Below are 5,965 nucleotides of genomic sequence, written 5' to 3'. Positions count from 1 at the left end.
TCAGTACACATGTACGTTGTGTAATATTTAAATCAGGTTAAACATGTCTGATTCCTCAAGCATTTATCATTTATTTATGGCAAAGCATTCAAAATTCTAGATTTTGGTGGTACTGAGGTTTGAACTCAGGGCCTCACATTTGTTCGGCAGGCGTTCTAGCACTTGAGCCACTCCATATCCCTCTTCTAGCTTTTGGATTGTATATACTTTATCATCTAGTGGGATCGCTCCCTGTCCTTCCCTAGCCCTTACTCCCCCTGTGAGTCATGCTTTTTATATTCCACATGTGACTGTGACCATGTGGCACCTGTCTTTCTGTGCCTGGCTTATTTCACTTAACAAAGTCATCTCCAGCTTCATCCACACTGTCACAAATGACAGGGATGCATTCCTTTTGTGACTGAATGATATCTCATAGTGTATATGTACCACATTTCCTTTACCCATTCAACAACAGTTGATAGACACTTATACTGTTTCCATTTCTTGGCTATTGTGAATAGCACTGTAATGAACACAGGAGTGCAGGTGTTCAATCCACTGATTTCATTTCCTTTGGATATATATCCAGTAGTGGGACAGATGGATCATATGGAAGTTCTATTTTTAATTTTTTGAGGAGCCTCCATAATGTTTTCTATAATAACTATATTCATTTACATTCCCTCCCACAGTGTGCAGGGTTCCTCTTTCTCCACATCCTACCAGGACTTGTTATCCTTTTTCTTTTTGATAACAGCCATTCTTACTAGAGTGAGGTTATATCATCTATCTCATTGTGGTTTTGATTTGCATTTCCCTGACAGTTAGTAATGACAAGCATATTTTCATATACTTCTTAGCCATTTGCACGTCCTCTTTTGAGAAATATCTAATTTATATCTATTGCCCATTAAAAAATTGGATTATTTGTTTTTTGCTGTTGAGATTTTGGAGATCCATATATTCTAGATGGTAACCCCTTAACAGATGTATCAGTTGAAAATATTTTCCTCTCTTTTGTAGGTTGTTTCTTCACTTTATTGATTATTTCCTTTTCTGTGTAGAAGCTTTTTAGCTTGATGGAATCTCACTTGTCTATTTTCACTTTTATTTCTTGGGCCTATGAGGTCTTATCCAAAAAATCCTTTCCCTTTATGATGTCCCGAAACATTTTCCCTACGTTTTTCTTTATTTGGTGATACTGGGGTTTGACCTCAGGGCCTCACACTTGCTAGGCAGGCACTCTACCACTTGAGCCATTCTACCAGCCCCTCGTATATTTTCTTACAGTAGTTTCATAGTATTAGTTCTTCTAATTATGTATTTAATGCATTTTGATTTTATTTTTGTAGCTAGTTTGAGATATGGGTCTATTTTTATTCCTCTGCTTGTAGAAATCCAATTTCCCTAGCACCACTTATTGAAAAGATTGTTCTTCAATATGTGCTTTTAGTACCTTTGTTAAAAATCAGTTGTCTGTAGATGGGCATGGTTACTTTTAGGCTCTCTGTTGTGTTCCACTGGTCTGTGTATCTGATGTTATATCAATAGCTTGCTGTTTTGAAGTCAGGTAATGTAATACCTCCTGTTTGTTTGGTTTTTTTTCCTTTTTGTTCAACATGGCTTTGGATATTTGGGATATTTTGTGATTCCACATAAGTGTAGAATTGTTTCTAGTTCACTGAAGAATGTCACTATTATTTTGGGTCAGTAGATTGCCTTGCATAGTATGGACATATTAATGATTTGATTCTTCAAACCCATGAACACAGGATGCCTTTCCACTGTTTTGTGTTCTCTTCAATTTCATCAATGTTTTTAGATTTCAATATACAGATCCTTGATTAAACCTATTTTTGCAGCTCTTGTAAATGGGATTGACTTTTTGATTTCTATTTCAGATAATTTGCCTTTAAAGTATAGCCATGCTACTGATTTCATGTGTAGATTCTATATACTGAAACTGAGCTGCCTTTGTTTGTCATGTCTAACAGATTTTTGGTGGAACTGTTTAGCTTTTTCTATATATGCTATCCTGTCATCTGCAAGCCAGGATAATTTGACTGTATCTTTTCCAATTTGAATGTCCTTTATTTCTTCTTCTACTTGTCTTGTTGCTCTGGTTAAAACGTCCAGTATTATGTTAAAAAAGAATAGTGAAAATGACATTATTGTCTTGTTCCTGATCTTAGAGGAAATGATTTCAGTATTTCCTCATTCAGTATGATATTGGCTATAGGTCTGTCATGTATAGTCTTTACAATGTTAAGGTACATTTCTTCTATACCTATTTTTTCTTGTTTTTTGTTTATCATGAAGGGATATTGAATTTCATCAAAGATTTTTTCTGTATTGGTTGAGATAACTGTATGGTTTTTATCCTTTATTCTGTTGACATTATATTTATTTTGTGTGTGTTGAGCTGTCTTTTCATATCTGGAATAAACTCTACTTGATCATGTCGCATGACCTTTTTAACGTGTTATTGAATATTTGAGATTTTGCATCTATTCTCATCAGTAATATGGGTCTGTAGTTTTATTTTTTAAATTGTGTCCGTGTCTGTTTTGGTACCAGGGGAATACTTCCCTCATAGAATCAGTTCAGGTTTTGTTCCTTCCAATTTTTAGAATAGTTGGAGAAACATTCATATTAGTTTTTAAAAATGTTTTGTGAATTTTAGCAAAGAAATTATCTAGTCCTGAGCTTTTCTTCATTGAGAGACACTTTTTATTACTGATTCAGTTTTATTAGTCACTATTATTGTCTTCAAGTTTTCTTATGCCTTCATATTTTGATTTATATATGTCCAAAAATTTATCCATTTCTTCTAGGTTCTTCCAATTTCTTGGTGCGTGGCTGTTCACAATAGTCTCTCGATCCTCTCTGTTTCTGTGGTATTAGTTGCAATGTCTCCTTTCGCCTCTAATTTTATTTATTTGGGTTTTCTCTTTTTTTCTTAATTAGTCTAGCTGAACCAACTTAGTCATCTATAAAAAAAAGTCAATTATTTGTTTCCTAGATTTTTTGTGCTGTTTTAGTCTCTATTTCATTTATATATGCTCTACTCTTTGTTACTTCTCTCTTCCTACTAATTTTGAGATTGAGTCTTGCTTAGAGGTCTTTGAGTTGTAGTCAGGTTATGTGAAAATGTTTTCTGTAGGTATTGACTTTTGTAACCACCTGTTAGTTCTCTTTTTGCTGTATCCTATAGGTTTGACATGTTGTGTTTCTATTTTCATTTGTCTCAAGAAAATTTTTAGTTTCTCTTTCAATTTCTCCCTTTGCCTGTTATGAAATCATTATTGTTTTGTTCAATTTCTATGTATTTGTACTATTTCTAAAGCTCCTATTGTTTGATTTCTAGTTTTACTTCACTTTGGTCAGAGCAGATTTTGACATTTTTTGAATTTCTATAGACTTGCTTTGTGACCTGTCCTATGATCTATTCTGGAAAATGTTGAAAAGAATGTGTGTTCTACAGTTGTTAGATGAAGCGTTCTGTAGATATCTCTTTGGTCTATGGAACACATTAGGTACGATGTTTATTCATTGATTTTTGTTTGTTTGTTTGTTTGGATGTCCAGGGCAGGTTGCCTGGCTGATTCACACAGCTATGGGTGGTTAGGCAGGATTGTTTGGTTCCTTCATGGGACTGCAGGAGGGTGGGTGGGTCCACATCACTGGTTTGCTTGGCTGGGTTGACCAAGTTGCTGGGGGCAAATGCTTGGCAGCTTCACAGGACCCTGCATGAATGGCCTCTCATGATAACTCTGTGTGACAAAAGCCTGGGAAGGAGAGGGCATGGCCTAAGCTGGGCTCTTTCTCCAGGGTAATACAGTTCTGTGGATTCTCTGGCAGCTTCCAAATCTGAGCTTAGGGCTTGTGAGAGCTGCAGGATTCTCCAGCGCCGAACACTTTAGGGGGTCTGTGGCATTAGTGGGAGTCTCCACCTTAACCTTGCCCTGCCACATAAAGTCCCTCTTAGTTCAGGATTTATCTCAACTGGAGAAGCAGGATTATTGATGCTGTATGCTTAGTCTACATCTCCATTGCACACTGGTGTTGTGCCTCAAACATACAGTGGAATAGCTGTTTGTTGTTGTTATTGTTGTTGTTTTTCCTGTTTTGCTCTTTTATTGTGGAGGGAAACATGCCAGGCACCTCTGGTGAGCTGTCTTGCTGATGTCACCCCTCCATGTCTTTTAGTGGCTATATGGCTCATTTCTTTTTAGCACTGAATCATATTCCATTTTATAAATGTAGCACAGTTAATTTATCCAGTCACTTACTGAAAGACATCTCGGTTGCCTCCAAGTTTTGGCAATTATGAATAAAGCTGATATAAATATCCATGATACAGGGTTTTGTATGGCCATAAGTTCTTAAATCATTTGAATAAATGCCAGAGAATGTGATTGCTCAATATATGGAAAGAATATACTTAGATTTGTGAGATCTTGGAACACTTTTGATTGTATTACATTCTATACAGATATCCTCATACTCACCTCCTCTATGTCACATATGCTCCATTATAACTAAGAGGCTGTGTGCAACACCATTTCTATATCAAGGTCATCTTTTCATTGCCTAACAAATGGCAATGAAATGTGTAGGATCATGGTACTGATGTTGATGCCATCTAGGAGAAATAAGAAACATTTTTATGGTGCTGTCACACTCTGGGCCATGGACCTGCCCTAATCACCCCAGGGTCAGCTACCAGGCAATAGGAAAAGTCCCTAGGCCCCAGAGCCCACTGAATTTTTTCAAACTGGCTAATCCTAAATCTGCTTAGCCTACTCACCCTGCCTCTCCCTTTCACTTCCTATGAAAACTACATTAAAGGCTCTTAACCATGTTTTCTCTTCTTTCCCTGTCTGTCTCTTGACCAGCCTGCAGCTTCCCCATGTAACCACTTGTGCTCCTTCCTTGAAACCTGGATTAACAAAATACATTCAGGCAACTGTCTCCCGATCTGCGTACCTGAACAGTAATGAGACCTGTGTTTTAAAACACAGGAACAGCTAATTCTCACTCTAACTTGATGGCCCCACAGGTCATAACACCTGGAAGGGAACCCTTCCAGGGAACCTACAGTTTTTTGTTTGTTTACCTCTTTTATTAGGCATCACCCTAAACTTGATTTGGAAACAAGTAGGGGAAATGATAAATGCTTAAATAGAACATACTGTCATATTGTGAAAACAACAACAACAAAATAGCTTATTAAAAATAAGTTAAATACCTGAGTGTGGTGGCACACACCTGGAATCCCAGCACTTGGGAGGCAGAGGCAGAAGGATCCTGAGTTCAAGGCCAGCCTGAACTACATAGCAAGTCCTAAAACCATTTGTTTAAAAAGGAAGTGTCCTCACTGCCCCCTCTCACATGTGTGTGCCTTCCCTCCGTGAGATGCTCTGCTATGAGGGCCTCACAGAAGCTGATGCTGATTGTCTTGGACTTCCAGAACTTTACTGTCTTTCCTACCTGGGATAAAGGACTCTAGGAATTGACTGGATCTACTGCAGCTGCCCAGAGAACATTTGTATTCCACAGCCTGAATCAGGCTGAAAACTGAAGCAGAAAACTGAAGAACTTCAGAATCCCCACCAGGCCTCACAGGATGCAAGTGGAAGAAAACCAATTCCAGGGAGCAGGGCCCCGGCATATTATTTGAGTGTTATTTAAGCAGCCACAAGTAGGCTGACCACACCTTCAGGTGACTCTGGCCTCCACAGCCTTCTTATGCAAACAAGATGATCAGAGAAACAATTAACATTTTATAGATGGCCTGACTCCCTCCAAAATAAGTAGATAAATTGAAACCCTCTTCTAGCTACATAAGAAAAGCATTCCAATCTTTTCTGCTCAATTCACATAGTATAGTGGAGGCCAAAACTTGAGGCCATGTGGTAGAGACAAATGAACAAAGAATAGCAGCAAGTTAATATGCCGAATCTGAATTTATTCAACAGTG

Source organism: Castor canadensis, chromosome 16, assembly GCF_047511655.1.
Source record: "Castor canadensis chromosome 16, mCasCan1.hap1v2, whole genome shotgun sequence".
Classification (NCBI taxonomy): domain Eukaryota; kingdom Metazoa; phylum Chordata; class Mammalia; order Rodentia; family Castoridae; genus Castor; species Castor canadensis.
The sequence above is the reverse complement of the archived record's forward strand: the minus strand, read 5'-3'. Positions refer to the sequence as shown.